Below are 18,944 nucleotides of genomic sequence, written 5' to 3'. Positions count from 1 at the left end.
ATTACTAACTTTGAGCTATATTTGCTAAATATAATAAATGTGGCTTTTGCATATGATCTAAGATAAGCCTATCTGAATTATTTTGCTCATTTATTGATTCTAATACTTTTGCAACCTCAGGAAAATTTTTTAAATAACTGGAAGGAAAACTAACATTTAGAATGTTGTTCTGTAGTAGGAGCTTGATTTTTATTTTATGCAGTAGCATTCCCTTCAAACAAAAATCCTTGATAATGCTCACATTTTAGCCCCAGTAAATTGGTTTAAAAAGTACACATCTCTAGTGATGAAATACATCTCTTTTCTTTAAAGGTAATGGTGCTACATGAAGTGAGAAGCAAGCTTGTATTATTGATGCATGAAGTTGGAAAAGTGTATATACATTTTCACTCATACTTTTTCTCTTATGAGTTTTAATTTTATGAATTAGAAAACTATTGTGGAAACAATTGACTTTATATTTTTAGTGTTCCTCTTCTGCTTCATTCTCTTCCAAATAAAGACAAGACAAATGAATACAACGCTCATTAAAAACAAATGTTTTTTCTCAACATAAAAAGTAAAACATTCTGGATCTAGAAAGAAAAACCGACAATAATTTTGTCTTTAAAGTTAGATTTGTATTTTCTTGTATTTATTTTGTGGAAATGTGATTTTTATAAAATGATTTATTAAAAAGGTTATTTTTTTTAAGGTTTACTGATATAATATTTTTACCCTTTAGCTATGTTAACACATCCACCTCTAGATATTTTTCTAATTTGGAAGATTAAGTCATGTGTGTTTTTATACTCTGTGCACAGTCATCAGTTAGTAAAAATATTTTATTTATACTTTGTTTTCTTCTATTCTTGTACAAACAAGCATAATACCTCCTGGATAACTTGAGGCAAGATGTAAAATAACAAAATCCTTAAGTTCATTGAAGGAATTATAGTTCTCTTCCATCTTTATGTTATTAATAGTCTGTAATTACTTCGTTCCCCACAGTATTTCCCAATAGACTCTATTCATGTTGTAGTAGAGAAGATAATTTGGTTTTTGTTGTTCATTCAGTCCTTAGATAGCTTACAGTTGTTTCTTGTGGATAGTCCTAATTAATTCAGCTTCACTATAATTGACTTAGATGTATAAGAGTAATAACCAAGATAGAAAAATGGGTTCTAACGTGATCATCTTAAACTCTCCAGATTTAAAATAGACTCTTAAGCCTATAATAATATGACTTTCGTTTCTGGTACTTTTACTTTATCCTTATCCAGCAGTTTAGCAGGTATGTCTGTAGTTTTATGTTAAAATTATTGTTTATGTCTTATAGCTAATCTGATGTCCTCTACTGTTAAAAATCACTGCAGACTTTCTCCATGTGAATTTTCATAAACCAATATAAAGCAGTTTAGACAGCTGTTTGTTCTGTTTCATCAATAATGGCTAAGTGAGTTGTGATTGAGTCTTCTTTAGACTAAATGGTTTGTGTTACAAACTAATAAAAGGAACTAAAAGACTATTAATATTTAGAAAACCCCAAAATAAAAAGCACAGAAAGTACATTGAAAAAAAACTAAACTACAGTTTTATCTGTAGTTTCGGTGTTTAAAAATCTTCTCTGTTCTTTTAAAGATGACTATGATGCTTCAGTACATACTGAATTTTACCTTCCTACCTTCATATTTCCACAAGTCAGACTGTTTTCACAGATCAGACTACAATGTTATGAGTCTGTAATAATTTCCCCTGGAAAACTGAAGGATTATCATATGAGAAGCCTTATAGAATGGTGGTTAAAAGTTTACTGGAGCCTAATTGCCTATGATCAAATCTTTGTTCTTCTATTTGCTGAGTAAATTGGACCTCAGGTTCCCCTTCTGTGAAATTGAGATAATAAATTCATTATATTTAGAATGGCACTAGAATGTACTACTCACCATAGAAGTGTAAGCTATGTTTACTTATTTTTTCTGAAATTTCTTTCAAATGATGAAAAGAAGATTATTCTTTAAAATGGTAACTAATACAGCATAGAACAGCTTAGTTAAACTAAGTTTTATCTTTAAAGAAAGATTCTGTGATACTAATATTGCTGCATTTTCAACACTAAAATACTTGTATAATCAACATGTATGTAAGCTTTTTAAGATAGTTTTAGATGCTCTGTAGTTGTTTTTTCTCAAGTGAGAGTGCAGAGTTACTTGTTGTCTAACTTGTAAATCAGGTTTCTATTATTTCCCTATTAAGAAAGAAAGTTAGGGCTAATATTTTTACAACTTACACTTTTTTGTCTGTGCATATTGCATGGTGCAAGTTTGACACTTTGGAACTTTAAGAAGCAAATATATGGATAGAAATAAAATTAAAGTCTTAATCAATGTGATTAAACTTAAAAAGATAAAAAACAGAATCAGTTGGATTTGACCGATTATAAGTTATCTTTCTACATTTTTCAATCACTTTGATTCAACAGAGTGGTTTTGTTAATCAATCAACGGTGCCAAAAATTAAATTCCAGTCTTAATTTTAGGTTCATGATTGTTAGCTCTCCTGGGATTCTTCTCACATTTCAAGAAAAGTAAAAATAATATTTTCAGAAGCATGTGCTTTATAGATATTTATGTAATAACAAATTTGAAATTACATATCACAATATACAAAACAAATGAAAGTAGGTAACTCATATATAGAACCCTTGCTGTAGTTATAGAAAAAAACAAACGAAAGTCACTGGTCCCACTTCAGTTTCATGACCACAGATCTCAAATGACCCCCCTAATTCTGCCAGGTAATCATCAGCCCAATCACTTTTTTACTCTCTGAATGTCTGTTTCATAAATTCTTGTCTCATTTCAACACCTGTATTAGTTTTTTGTGTGTAACAGACTGCCACAAATTTATTGGCTTAAACTGCACGCATTTATCACCTCAGTTTTCAATGGATCAGAAGTCAAAGGCACTGTTAGCTGAGTCATCTGCTCAGAGTCGAAAGCCAGCAATCAAAAGTATCAGCTAGGGTTTATTTTCATCTCGAGGCCTGACTGAAGACTAATCTGATTTTAAGCTCATGTAGGTTGATGACAACATTCAGTTTTTTGTAGCTGTATGACAGGGGACCCCAACTTGTTGACTGTTGACAAGAGGAACATCTCCGAGTCTAGAGGCTACCCCAGTTTCCTGCTGTGTGACCCACTCTACTGGCATTTCACAGTTTGGCTGTTTGCTTCTTGCAGACAGCAGAACATCTCTCCCCATTATATGTTAGCGCGATGAAGTCTTATTGAACCTAAACGTAAGAATTACTTTCTCTTTTACCATACAGTGAAATTTAATCAGAGTAGTGACATTCCATCCCTTTGCCATATCCTGTGGGTTAGAATCAGGTCACAATTTCTCCTCACACTTAAATGGAGGGAACTATACAAGGCGTAACACCAAGGGAGTAGAGATCTTGAAGCCATATAAGAATTGTCTGTGCCTCCCCAAGATCTCTTGCTCTAGCCTCACTCCAGGCTCATAACCTTACTCCCTACTTGACTGAGAAAAATGGAAGCAATAAAAAGAAAACTTTCACAAAATCACAGCTTCACCTGTACCCACATATTCTACCTCTCATCTGTTACCATAGATAAATTTTCCCTGCTTCTGTGTAAAACAAATAATTTCAGTTGCAAGTTAAAGGCTCATTATTTTTCCTTTACTCAAGGTCATCTCTTCACCAATTGTGCCTTCTCTCTCATCTGTCAAGTTTTTTACCTCTGTAACATTCCCATGAGCATACATATATCTGTTTTTTCTCTCATCTTAAAAGACAAAACAAAACTTCTTTTAATCTCACTTCCCTCACCAGCTAATGTTCTATTTCTTACACTACTTTGTAGCAAAACTCACAAAAGTGTTTACTCTCTGTTTTCCAATTTTTTGTCTTCTCATTTTTTTCTTAAATCCATTCCTGTCAGATTTTTGCCTCCACAATTCTGCTAAAACTGTTTGCATAGGACATCAGAGATGAGCCCCCAATTAATTCCAGTTGTCCTCAATCTTCATGAAACTTGGTCTATCAACAGTATTTGTTATAATTTGTCAGTTTTACTTCCTTGGTGTACTTTGATTACTTGATGTACTTTCATTACTTGACTTCCAGGATATTATTGCACAATCTTTTTTTTCCTCTTGTATCATGCCATATGCTTCATATCAAAATCCTTTGCTAGTTCCTCCCATCATGCTTCTTAATGTTGGAGTAAGTGGGTCTTAATATGTGAAACTCTTTCTGGATGTATATACTTTTCTTCCTCCTCATATACCACCTTGGCTTTTATATTCTGACATATGCAAAATTTATGTTTTCATTGAGAAGCAGGTTTACTATGAACTAATGAAGCTTAAGGGCTACCCCAGTGTCTTAGAGGTAAAGAACCCACCTGCAATACAGAAGACACAAGAGACCCGGGTTCGATCCCTGGGTTGGGAATATCCCCTGGAGGAGGGCATGAAAACCCACTCCAGTGTCCTTGCCTGGATAATTCCATGGACAGAGGGGCCTGGCAGGGTACAGTCCATAGGGTCACAAAGAGCTGGACATGACTGAAGTGACTGAGCGTGCATACAATGAAGCTTAAACCTTAAGATTCTTCACCTACACAGGCTTATTCCAAGACCCTCTACCTAATTTTATGTTTGTAATTTTGAATGTAGAGGACAAAGATGTTCTCTAAAATTGTGAAAGATTCAGATCCCACATAACATGGGTTCACATTTATCTCTAATACACATATCAGAGCGAAACTACAGACTATATCCAAGTTTCCACTCCGCATTTCCACATGCATATCTTATGGACACCTTTAATTCAGAAGTCCACAAACTACCCCAAACCTGCTCTATCTATAACCCTTAAATCTCTATTGAAGCAATTCCTTGCACCATTTTCTCAGATCTCAAATCATGGATTCATTCTCATTTCTTTTCTTTCATACCCCAAATCCAGTTCCTATAAGAAACAATGTTGACTCTATCACTAAAATATGTATAGAATATTGACTTCTTCTCATTACATCTACTGCTACCCTAGTCCAAGCCTGAATTATTACAGTAGTATCTATATGGATTTCCCAGACTTTCTACCTTTGCACCCCAAAATCTGTTTTCCACTGAGCAAATTATTTCTTATAAAATTTCTGCTTATGCCTGTGATAGTTTTCCATTGAACTTAGCGAAAGCCAATATCCTCCAAATGACATCTAATTAATTTATAATATCCTTGCCAGATTACCGCTTTCACTTCATTTCATATCAGTTGCCTCCTTACTCTGCCCTAGGCAAACCCACCTGCTTGGGTTGCCTTGCAGACATTAGGCAAGTTCTTGCCTCTCTCTACATGAAATTCTCCAATCTCTTCATAGTCATCAAGTCTTTGTTCAAATTTCGCCTCTCAATACCCTTTTGAGATGTATGTATCAGGTCACCCAATTTGATACTGCAACCTGGCCTCCCCATTCTCCCAGTACTTCTGATTCCCTTTATCTTGCTGTATTTTTTTTTCTTTTGCCTCACAGAACACTGCATGCTTTGCTTGCTGTTGTTCAGTCGCTAAGTTTGCAACCCCATAGATTGCAGCATGCCGGGTCTCCCTGTCCCTCACTATCTCCTGGAGTTTACCCAAGTTCATGTCCATTGAGTTGGTAATGCACCCATCTCATCCTCTGCCACCCTCTTTTTTTCCCAGCTTCAGGGTCTTTTCCAATCAGTTGGCCGTTTGCTTATCATCATATAAAAAAAATTATATATTGTCAGCCTCGCTGCCCTAGAAAATCAAGTTACATGAGAACAGTAGTCTTTGTTTATTCTCTGATATATCAGAAGCATTTGTTGCTTAGTCTCTAAGTCATGTCCAACTCTTTTGTGACCCCACAGACTATAGCCCACCAAGCTCCTCCATCCACGAGATTCTCCAGGCAAGAATACTGGAGTGGGTTGCCATTTCCTCCTCCAGAGGATCTTCCTCACCAGGGATTGAACTCAGGTCTTCTGCATTGGCAGGAGGATTCTTTTCCACTGAGCCACTAGCCTGGAACATTAATAGATTCTCAATAAATATTTGTTAAGTGGCTAGTATTAGTTGGAAGAATAGGCTTACAGTCTGTATGGTTTTTAAAACTCATTTTTTATTTTTGAAAATCCTTTCTTCAAATGAAATCTTGCACAGAAGTTCTCTGAAAATGTAAGCCACCAGAAAAAGGAATACTGTTGATTGAAAGACATTAAGTTAAAGGGACATAGCCTTCTTTGTTAGATGACTTTTTCACTTCACTAGTACTCAGAGCAGTTTGAAAGTATTCTTTTGTTTGTTTTGCAGAGGAAACCAGTCAAGCTCTTACCTCAAATATGTCATAATTCTCCAACAAAATGTAAAAATTAAGCTTTATTTCCTTCAGTGTTGTATGTGATGTCACGATAGTATTCTTTAGAAATATGTTTAATAAAATCCTAGAAAAATAGTGAAATTCAAATATTCTTTTTAAATGAGCTTACTGACTTTATTATACACATTTGATTTTATGTATTCATAGCTATTAGGGTGAGCCTTATAAAACTGCTGATATTTGAGTGCAGTTCCTTATGGCTCAACATAGCTTATCATATTCATATCAAAATCTCCAAGAATTCTTAGAAATAAATTGATCCAAAACACTGAATCCACATTAGGAGAACATGGAGTTTTCATATAAAGACATAAATAGCATTCCCTTAATAAATAAATAAACTTACAGTAACCTTGGAGGGGAAAATTTAATATCATAGAAACATTAATTCTTTTAAATTAAATGTAAATCTGTTGCAATTTACCTTTTATTCCCTTTTTGTCTGGTTTTATGGGAAAGTGAAGTAAGACAAAATGATTTTAATATTCATATGAAAAATGCCTGAGACTTACCATGAGACAGTTAACAGAATAGTTACCAAAATAAGGTGTACGAGATTAAGTATTTCACTCAGTATTAAAACTTACTATGAAACTCTAATAATAAAACACATTTGGCATTAACACAAGCAAATATAAGTGGTCAATGAAATAGAGATGTCAGAAATAGACCTAAGTTATATATGGGAACTTACTATAATCTCTCATTAAGAAAGGTAGTATAATTTAGAAATTAAGAGAATCATACTCTTAGGCCATAGTTCTAGCTTCAAATTAAATCTTTGCTGCTTCCTAATATTCTGACTTGAGAAAACATCCTTAACTTCACCATGTGCTATGTGTTTGTGAAATGAGGAATAACAGTGCCTGCTTTACAGGGTGGTCCCGATTCTTGAGTGAGTCAGTGCATGAGAAGCACTTAAAACTCTGCTTGGTCCAGAGTAACGTTTAAGTGTCATCTTATTTATTTTAGAAAAGGGTGTTTTATTTAATAAATGGTACTGGCATACTTGACTATCCACCTGAAAGAAAATAACTTTGACCTCTACCTTGTCCAGTATATAAAAATAGATCTTAATGTATTCAAGATTGAAACTGTAAGACTATTTGATGAAATTATGGTGTGTGAAATAAAGTTGAGGATGACTTTCTAGAGCAAGAAGGAAATATGAGACATAAAGGGATAGGTTAAAACATTCAAATTTACAAATATTTTATATTTTGATATAGTAGAATACACTGTTAACAAGCAAAAGGTGACAGTATCCTTGAAAATATATGTTTAGCATATATGACAATGAATTAATTACTATACAGAGAGCCCCTAGATTGATAGTATAAAATAAAAATCCAGGAGAAAAAATAGGTCAAGATTATGAAAAGGCAGTTTATAGAAGAGGAATGGAAATGCCCAATAAACACATGAAAGCATGTTTAACCTTACCAAGGATCAGGAAAATTTCAATCAACATTCACAAGATTACATTTTTTCACCAGACAAAATTTTTTATGCATATGTATAGTACACATATATCAGGAACACAAAAATTAATCTCTGTGTGGGCCTATGTGTGTGTGTTTATAAATTAAAAGTGTGGTTAAGGATATAGGAAATAAGCATTCTCTTACAGTGTTGATGTAAGAAATGCTATATCATTACAGCTTTTGAGCATCTATCCAGTAAAATTTAATGCACTAATACATGGAAATATAGAGACAAAGATGTATATTGTAGCAAAAGTTGGAAAACCACCTGACCTTTAGGAGGAAAGTGGCTAAGTAAATACGGTATTATAAAATATTATGTGGTAAAGCTAAAATAATGAATTAGAGCCACATAAATTGGCCTAGGATAGTGTTCGTAATATATTAACTGAAGAAAATTAAGTTGCCAAGAAACACATGGCCTTCTTTTTAATAGTAAAAAATATCTGGTGTTTGTGTATCATCAGGATGATGACAAGGAATGTGAACATTATTAACTTTTTTTTATTTCTGCTTTGGCATAAAAATGGCAACTAAGGGAAGGTAAAACAAGATGGAAAAAAATAATGGCTTCAGTTACAATGTTATGTAATGTTTTAAGGAATCTAAAATGGGAACCTTCCAAAAGATTGAGAAAGATTGGACTGTCTTTGATATTAGATGTGTTTGGACTACTTCACCCTTACTTTCCTAGTTGTCAGATGCTTTTGAGGAGTTTCAAGAAGGGTCACAAGAGAGGCTTCAGGACTAGAAGAGACACACTTAAGGGGCAAAGGAAATGGCAGTTTCATATGTTAAAATTATGCCAAATTAAATTATTATGTAATATTTGTAATATTTTTCTTTATTCTTTGTTAATATAGCAAAAGGTCTTAATCCTAGTCTCATCAAAATTACCAAGAGATTCTTATTTAATAAATCTAGGATGAGATTATACATCTATATTTGAAGAGTTAGAAAAACATTTCCTGAAGTCTCTATCTGGGTAACACCATTTACCATATGAAAATGCACAGTAGTTTATTAAAAATGATAATTATATAATTGTGTATTACATAGCACTTTCCCTTTACAAAGACTTTTTTATGAAATAACACTTCAAATATTATTTGATAAACATTAAAGAAAAACATACTTGTATAGAAATTGAGGGGTAAGTGTTAGTTTTATCATTGAGAACAGTAAAGGTTTACTAATAATTACAATTTAAATCTATGAAGAAATATTATACAAAGGATAATTGTCTTTTCAGATAGTTGTAGTAGTTTTTTGACTATTGCCAAATTCAGTTAGAGGTTTTCTAACCTTGGAAATCTTTATATATGCAGATTGTTACTATTTTCAAAGATTATTTAGCAATATTTTTGCCAAAAATTACGGTAAAAGACTAAATGAGCACTTCCTAACCATACCCATTCCACTGCAAACATCTAGCTTCATTAGTGTGCTGAGCTGTGGATGATGTGTCCTTCACAGCCAGTGATGGACATCAGGGGATCTTTCTAAGGACACGTTAAGAATTTCTGCTGAAAGCAGCACACTGGTAATATTTTCAGGTTAGAATTATAACACATCTTTTCAGTGAATACCAGGTTATGTGACCTTCCAAAGTCCCTTCTAAGGGTTTCATCTCATATGAAGATGTACTTGTGTTTATGGAAAGCCTAGGGCTTTTGCAGTTTTCAGATTGAAGAAAATGGTGCACCCCAGGGGAAAAAGAGTTAATGAAATGTGAAATGTACCTTATTTTACATCCTAAATGTGGTTTGGACACTGATAAAAATACAGAGTGCCTTGTCTAGTATTAGCTGCTAAGGAGGCAGATAGGCAATATTCTTTGTTTTTCTGGACTACTACCCAGTAGTTAGAGGTGGTTTGTTGTTTTCGTCAGCATTCTCCTTAAAGTCATAGCTCTGGTAGTTCTTGCAGATGCTGTGTTCTCAAGACAGAACATTATATGTGCCTTTATATAACCAAAGTACTTAATGCTTCATTACTCCAGAATGTGCACTAGTCTTCAACAGACTTGTTTGTCTTTCAATTAAAGCCATATAAAATAGAAAATACACAAAATAGGAAAATTGGGTAGTTATCAACATTTTCAACATTTTAGTTTTATTTCAAAAATGATTAGAAGTAGGAATATTTTTGCATATTCTCTTAAGTAAGAGTAGTTTTGCCAAAGTTTGATAATCTGTTCACTGTGGATAAAAATTTGTTTCTCATTTTTATTTCTAATTTTTTAATCTTTGATTTGGGAATATCCCAGTTGACATTTTTCATCTTCTGAACCTAATACCTCATAGTTTATTTTATTCTTTGGTTTAGCTATTTTTTTTCCCTTCCATTGGTGATACAGTCCTTCAGTTACATTTTAAAAATAATTTTGTAAATGCAAATGGTTTGTTTCATTAACTAACTTTAAATGGCTTTTAGCCAAATAAGAGTTATATAAGTATTTTTATTTGTGTTGCATTAACATATTAGAAGTGAATTACTTCAATCCATACATAGGAAAATAATTTAGTTCTATCATTAGCAATATGTTTATTTATATTGCAGACATTCTTCTGTAGCTTTCATTTATTAGTCAGTATGTGTTTTCATATTCCAAGTATTAATGAGAATAATTCAAGACATTTTCATTTCTCAATGACAGTCATTTGTGATAGTTATCAATGTCCCTTTACTAATAAGATACTGAACTCTTGGTGAAATTAAAATATAAGAAATGTTGAATTAGCTTGATTAGTAAATATAAAATACCTACAAGTAACTGTAATTTGATTTCAATAATATTTTAAATCATGTTAAAAATATGGCACATCAATCTATCATTAATTAATAATAATACTAAATTTGAATGGTGAAAATGGCTTAATCAAAATTTTGTAAAAGCAAAATAATCCAAATTGTGAAGTTTTCTTAGTAATTAGCTACCTCAGTTACCTAAGTTTAAATAGAGATCAGTTTTTAAACATAGTTCAGCATTTACCTCCAATAATATCTTATCAGATTAGTTTGCTACATTATAGAATATTGAGTCAACCCATACTCAGAATTTTAAGTGACTTTATATTCCTAGATTAACTTTAGTGGTTTTCCTAAATGGGCATTTAGCATAATTACATGATTCTTATTTAAAACTATGATTTTCCATTTTCTTGTTTTAAAATTTTACAAGTATTTTCTGGGACTTCCCTGGCGATCAAGTACTTACAATTCCATGCTTCCAATGAAGAGGACACAGGTTCAATCCTTAGTTGGGGAACAAAGAGCCCACATGCCAGGCGGCATGGTCAAAAAAAAAAATAAAAACAAACAAAAAAATTTTTAGGTATTTTCTAAATCTGTTTTTCTGCCAACTCATTTTATAATACACATTTAAATGCTTATTAGTGTTTATTATGCCACATGTCTGAAAGCTTCATGAAAGCGAGATCTTATGCTTTCTGTTTAACTCTGTATCTCCAGGAACAGTACCTGGAAGTAAGTAAATAATTGTTCAATGAATATAGGAAATATACTAAATTAATTTTAAATGAATTGTTTGTTCTGCTTTTGCAGGACTTGTTAATCAGCAGCCTAATTTGGGGATAATTTTTCAATTTCCTTTTGTTAGACTCCTTTTAAAAACTTTTTAAATAAGACAAGTTTTTATATGGTAAGAAAAAAAGCTCATCTGAAACCCAACCTCTATTATTTTATTCAGTTTTATCTGTGTATAATTTTACACTGTTTAACTCAAATTCTACATATACATTTATATATATTTTTTAAATTGTGCATAGATATTTTCCACATTATTTTATAGTTTCATATAGTGTCTTATACTGTTCTGTGTGTATGACATTTTCCATGTTTGGCATTATTTCCCAGATAGATCACAGAAGGAGAGAAACCAAGTTAAAGATTATGCTCATTTTATAATGTATGTGTTACATAAGGTGATTTCCAAAATATACTGCCACAGAAAAGAGGTTAAAAGAAAGCGATTAAGATAGTTAAGCCTGTCCCTTATCTTCATTTAGTGTGCCTTTTTTTGTGATTAATTTTGCTGTTCTGCTGAATATCTTTGATTATTTTAGATGTTAAATGTTTTCTTGTCCTGCGCAATCCTTTGCTGTCCACTGTTTAATGAATTATCTGTTCGCTTTTACCTTCCACTCGATTACCTTGTCCATTCCTCTGGCTTTAAATACAATTGCTGTGTTAACTCTCAAACCCACAGCCAGTCACCTACTTGACATGTTCTTATGGGTGGCGCATTTCAAACTTGATATATCCAAAATAGAATTTTTTATTCTGTCTTTATCTTTCACACCTTTTCATCATCTGCTTCAGTAAACACAGCCCTATTTTCATGTTCATAGCTATTTTTCATTTTTTTAGTTGATTGTTACAACCTCTAAAATATTAAGTTGAAAATATTTGTTTTCATATTAAAAACCCAAATATATTTTTCACTAATCAGAATTAAGAACTCTGAACTTATTATATATTCCCTGAAATAGCTGAGCTAAAAAGAGAATATTTGAAAATAATAGTTTCAAAGAGCTTTAATAATTTGATACGTGGATGGTGATGGCAAATGAGATTTCCAGAAATTTAAGCTCAATTTAGTAAAATCTGGTTTAGTAAGCACTAAGAAGACAAACCCCAAATTATTTTCATTTGTAAATAATCAGCTGCTCTGTAATAATTTATCATTCACAACCCTCATGTTTTCTTCATCATTACTTGACCTCTAGTAGTAGTCTTTTTTGATATATCTAGAGTGCTTATCTCTACAACATAACAGACACAGTTTGAAAGGCTATTTTTTATTTCTTTCTTAACCCATAAAGAATATATTTCTCCTGTTTTTCTTATTCCTAAGTATATCCCTCTCTGAAATATAATATGTATTTTTAAAACATGTAGCAGTCACCAAAAGGAGAAAAAAAAAAAAAAAAACGGAATAATTCTTCACTGGAAAAAGCAAAAGAAATGTATTAAATTAAAAAAAATTGTTCAGTTAAACTTTATTTGCCTTAAGAAATTTTTTGGTGATTATCATTCATTTTCTGTCTTATCTCAAAGAGACACAAAAAAGAGGTATACTGTCTGTCATCCTCTGCCGTATCTTACAGCCAGAGGAGAAAGTAACGTATGGCCCTTTGAAAGAAGATATAAGATGGAAGTACAGTTTCCACAAAGCTTTTAAAAGTCAGTTATTTTAAGGTAAAAATGCAGTTGCTTGAAGTAAGGCAAGATGTGGGATGTAATTACACCAGTTATGAGTCAGTAGAAGTAGACACTGTCATTGAGTCATCTTATTAATTGATCCAGTTTATCACTTAGTCAAGTAAACACTGAAATGTTTGTATTCTAGTCTTTTAGAACCAACCTGACAACATTTTTTTATGGCTGAAGAAGCTTAGCCACAAGCTTAATGAGTAGGAAGTTACAAAATAACATAGGAAAAAAATAATAAATGAAAAATTAAGAAAAAGGCATAGAGTGCATATTTAATTATAATTTTATTGACTTTTTAATAGCAAATATGTTAATGATTTCAATAATTTTTATAAGATTAAAACATCTGTACATTTATCTTTCATAGATTTCAGTATGGTTGTAATATAATTTGAATTTCAGATTTTAGAGATGATAAAGTTATTTTTTTTTGTAAGAATCCAGTATCATACTTTACACACACACCTTCCCATACACACACACACATACTCACTTACTCACTCTTTCTCTTTCTCTCTGCTGCATGGCCATCTTTCAAACAGTTTATTTAGTTCTTACATATAAATCTATTTATTTTCATTGCATTTGAGCTGCTGTTGGAAAACCTAAGATTTCACAAAGTTAAAATAGGTGAGCTTAAGGGGAAGAACAGTGTGGGGAATACAGGTAACATTTTAGTCATTTGCAACAAATGAATATACAACGGCAAAGACCTAGAAAAACGCCTAATATAGAGAACTAGCAGGTAAAGTTTGGCTTCAGCATAGGATACTAGTTAGTCATAGAGAATTAAACTGGCAAGACAACCTGGGGACAAGATATGGAGAATTTGGAATGTCTGCATGAGGAGTCTGGATTATTTAGTGGGTAGCTGGAGTGAAATCACTGAAGGCTATTGAGTAGTGTTTTAATAAAGCTAAAATAAAAACACCTACAGTCTTTGATTTTTATTGATGACAAAACTAAGTAATTTGAAAAAGGTCACACAGCAGAGTCAGGGTGAGGGTCCATATGTCCTAACTACCAATTCTAGATTCTTCTTATTATACCACACATTACTTTAGATAGGCTAAACAGTAGGACTGGCAAGAACCATACAAGGGAAAAAAAACAACAGTGCATAACAGGATGTAGAGATCTAGGAAGCAAGAGAAGGCACAGATGGCTTCTAGGTTTAAAACCTGGTGTTGGCAGTAGGTGGGGGGTAAGGATATATGAGAAAAGACAGCATGGTATTTTATGATAGATACTGAGACATGCTTATGAAAAATGGTCCTGCCTTGAATTTGGTTATCAAAAGTAAGTAGATTAAATAGACTAGCAGAGAGTTGGAAGAGCTGCTTTTTTATTCTTTTTGGAAAAAAAAAAGATTATTTTAGCTATGTCATACGTTTTTTGTCAAAGCAATACTTTTTAGAAAGGAAGTTATTTATATAAAATCTACAATCAAAAGAAAAATACACTTTTTGCAAGTTACTATGCGTGGCAGTTCAATGTGGATCTGCCCAAATGATACATGCATCTTCAATGGTCACTAATAAGTGTCACTAATAAGTGTCACTAATAACTCTCAGTAGTCCAAGGGATAATACCCTAGGCAAATGAAGGAGATTTATCCTGTTAGATCATGCAGGGTATATCTCAGTAAAAGATATATTAGTTAATATACTCCTCTTAACTCCAGAGTTAAGACATCTTGACTTTTAGAGCATCAAGAGATACAATAAAATGTCAGTATTTCTTTTGGAAAGGCAAATACTACATGATATAACAAGAACACATTTTCAAAGATACTATTTTATCGATTACAAGTTATTGAAACCTAATTCAAAGTGACTTACAAAAAAAAAAAGTGGGGTTATATTGATTCCGTGCTGGCTTTAGACATGGTTAGATTCAGATGCCAAAATGCTATCAGAAACCTCTCTCTCTTTTCACTCTTGAAGTCTCCTTTTATCTAAGTTAACTTTATTTTCAGTCAGCTTCTTCCTCTTTCCATATATTGACAAGATAGCACTAGTAATATCAAGCTTATGTTCTACTAGATCACACGGTTACTTCCATCCCAACAATTTCGCAGATCCTTAAGGCTCTTATTGGACCATCTGTGTCATGTGCTCAATTCCAAATCAGTACCTTGCTAAGAGGTGTGGGAAGTGTGATATGCAGGCTTAGGTCATGTTTCCACTTCTAAAGGCATTGGAAGGTTGTCAGCCTTACCTAAAGTACATGTACTCAGAATGAGAGAATACTTCCTGAAGGCAAAGTGGAGTCTCTTGTCATAAGAGATGTCAGCTGACTTGACTGAATGAGGTAATAGGTAACCACCGTTGATAGGAATTGCTTTAAAAAAGTAAAGCACTACATATGTAGTATAAAACATGGAAGCCCTAAATAGAATAGTTCATACCATTAATTGGGCTATCTTAAACTATACTTGAACTTCTTTTGCATTTATTTTAAGATATGGCTTTATGAAATAATTCAGTAATTTTCCTTCCATGTTAATGAAGAATGATGCCTACAGACACTCTCATTCTTTTTTAAGACCATAATGAGTTGGGAGTTCTTATTTGGCAAAAGGAGTAAATGTGTTTTTCTTAATGCTTATTTTTAATTAGCAAAAAATGTCAATTTTAAGCCTACCTATTTGGTATTTTTAACTTTTGCATAGCATTCCCATAGAGGTTCTTCTTTTGTGGTTGCAAATAAAGAAACAGTCGCTTTATTCCTTGTTTTCTAAAACAAGGCATTGGTATAATTATAGTGTTAATGTTTTCTCATGTTTCTTTGGTATAACAGTTATAATCTAGGAATAAGGAAAATTTAAATGCAATTCTTTTTCTTTTAAAATAATACCATTATTTAAGCAGATCATCATACTAAGATGGGTTTAGGTCTGAACAGGAACTCTCTCCAACACAGAGATAATAGCAACCTGACAGGAAATGTCTCTGGTTAAGAATAGGATACTAATACTACTAAAATGAAATATGATCATCTCTCAAAGGTTTTCTTACCCCTTTTTCTTCCAGTTACGCTGTCTCCTTTGTACCCTTTATATATTTTTGTACCCACACTTTAGGACTTGACTGCACTGATACATTTACCCATCTATTTTCTGTAACTGATTTGAGAGTTCTGTAAAGGCAGGAACAGTATCATCATATATCCTTTATCTCTAGCTCCCAACACAGGGCATGGGTCATTTAATAAGCTTTCTATAAAAGATTGGGTGGATGGTAGCAACTATAGATCATATTTCTGAATGGAAAAGTGATTTGCAAATGTCAGGAATATATCTGATATAGCTGATACTTATTACACCAAATAATTGTATGCTAAGATACAACCTTTCTTTTTCTTTCAGTTCTATAGAAATAAGAATGTATATGTCAGTATGATAACAGAATGCATCAATGAAAATGAAGTCATAGATAGAATTAAAATCAACTATTTGTCATCTCATTTGGGATGTAAACACTGTCAGTACACAGATTTTCCTTTAGGTAAAGTCTGTATTTCCACGTCCAAGAAGTAAGCAAGTAGGCCGTCTCACGTAATTCTCAACACTACTTTTCTCATTCTTTACCCATTTTCCAGTTGCTCACCATCTTCAAGCTTCCACACTTGTGGTTCACTTCTTTATGGCTCTAATCTGACACATAAAATGGAAACAGAACACTAGTCTCTCTGAGATACTATATTAAATGCAAATAACTTATATTTTCTTTTTGTCTCAACTTTTACCTTTCAGAGGGTCTCTTTCCTGCCTGTCAATTTTGGATTAATATTAAATGTGCAAAGAAATATGAATGTATTTTTTTAATCTTTCAGAGAAAAAGTAGAGTAAGAGGTTTTTCATGTCATTATGTCAAAAATAAAAGTCGGGTCATATTCATTGGCTAGGCTACTAAGTATTTATATTATTTAATTTGGGGTTTAATAAAAACTTACATCTACATTTTCTTTAATTTTCTATTTCTAAAATCATTCATTGTAAACAAAATTATAACTGTCTAAAGTTAATAAATGCTACATTATAAATATTAATATGCAATCACTACTGTCTTCTATTCATACACACTTTTAGTTACATGTAGACGAATATCAGTTATATCAGTTATACCAGCAAAATTTGGAAGCTGATCAGTATTTGATAAAATAATAAATATGGCTGACAGTATTTATTGAAGATTATGTCAAACATTAATAATTTAAACTAAAATCCAGAAAATGTACTTACCACATAAAGACATCTTTAGAATAAAGATAAATGATGTGATGTAATTCTTCAATTTACAAAAATATATATATTTTGGAAGATGTTTATTTTTATCAAAAGTTCACATACTATTTCTGGAAAATATTTTAGTATTTTTGAATATTTAAAAGGAAAAAATGATTAAAGGGAAAAATTTAAAAAGGAAGGATGGGTAGTATGCTTGTATAAGTAACATAAGTATTGTGTACACATTTGCAATTCTTCTAGAAAGACATAACTAATCAATTAGTCCTAGAGTTAAAAAAAAAGTTATAGTTGCAGTAACTGGTGTGCAGTGTAGTATAAATTAACAAAATCTTCACACAACTTATAGAAGCTTATTTTAGAGTAGATGTTATAAAATTATATGTTCCATTACTTTTTATTGACAGTCTGTAGGATAGCTTCCATTAACCTTTCATGTGCTATTAGTCTCTTCCTGGGTTATAATCATGCAGGCAGTCATTACATTGAGCAAAACAATAGTAATATTAAATTTTTAAATAGCAGTTTTGAAAGTCTTAGTTGAGTAATATGTTTTTCTTCATAAAAGATTACATTAAAACACCTCAGTTTGTCAGTATATGTGTTTTCAACAATATATTATTGCAAAATTTTTTCTAATTTTGAAAAGAAATCATGATTTATAAAATATAATCATATTTACCATTCAGATTTGTAAATCCTTAAAAGTAAATTTTCTTAATATTTCCTGTGCACAGAATAAACTATAAGGATGATTCTAACTCATCTTAAGTGGTGTAAGATGTATTCATGGTTTAACTTTCTAATTGTATTACATTAATAAATTCCAATATTTCAGACAAATAATTTTCTACCAGAAAGTCTGAGAACAAAAAACAAATTAACTTGTTTAAAAAATTGTCTCTCAGTGCTCGCTTCGGCAGCACATATACTAAGGTTGGAACGATACAGAGAAGATTAGCATGGCCCCTGCGCAAGGATGACACGCAAATTCGTGAAGCGTTCCATATTTTAAAAAAAAAAAAAAATTGTCTCTCAGTTGAGTCTTGAACATGAATGAACTTAATCAGGGGAATAAGAGAGATATATTTGACATTTCAAAGAACTGTTTCTAAAAAATTTAATTTTTTTAAGTAAAATGATATATATACAAATTGTAATGAAATAAAATTCTACTGTGACTAATTTATATATATGGGAAGAAAAGTTGTGTGGGGTGTGTGTATATAATAAGTGTAAATATATTTATGAGGTAACCCATTCTAGAATTTGAGTTTATACTTTCACTGCTTGCTGTCTTCCTAAAAATGCATGGCTCTATTTTTTTTTATTTCTTACCCAAGTCTGTGTTTTAAAGACAGCATGGCAGTACTTGCTAAAAATTAACTAAGGAAATATCTCATAAAGTATCTCAACTAAATTTCTGCTGAAATTTCTGCCCATTTAAATGTCTGGGACAAGGAAAGCAGTTACTTCAGTGCTTTGTCAGTGATAGAACATTCACAATTTTTTATCCCCTGGTGAGTCATAAAAAGTGTTATATGTATTTTTGTCCTACCA

The 18,944-nt window shown here is 32.0% G+C and overlaps 1 protein-coding gene and 1 non-coding gene across 5 annotated transcripts in view; both read left to right on the top strand.

Annotated features, from left to right (window-relative positions):
• The window catches only part of NOVA1 (NOVA alternative splicing regulator 1), a 157,307-nt gene that overhangs the window by 134,264 nt on the left and 4,099 nt on the right, over positions 1 to 18,944 (top strand). The window lies entirely within an intron of this gene.
• On the top strand, positions 18,292 to 18,398 carry LOC133068764 (U6 spliceosomal RNA). Its single transcript, XR_009695710.1, has one exon. It is a non-coding gene; the product is annotated as a U6 spliceosomal RNA (small nuclear RNA).

This window comes from Dama dama, chromosome 13 (assembly GCF_033118175.1).
Source record: "Dama dama isolate Ldn47 chromosome 13, ASM3311817v1, whole genome shotgun sequence".
Classification (NCBI taxonomy): Eukaryota; Metazoa; Chordata; class Mammalia; order Artiodactyla; family Cervidae; genus Dama; species Dama dama.
Note: the sequence above shows the minus strand (reverse complement) of the source record. Positions and strands in the feature narration are given on the sequence as shown.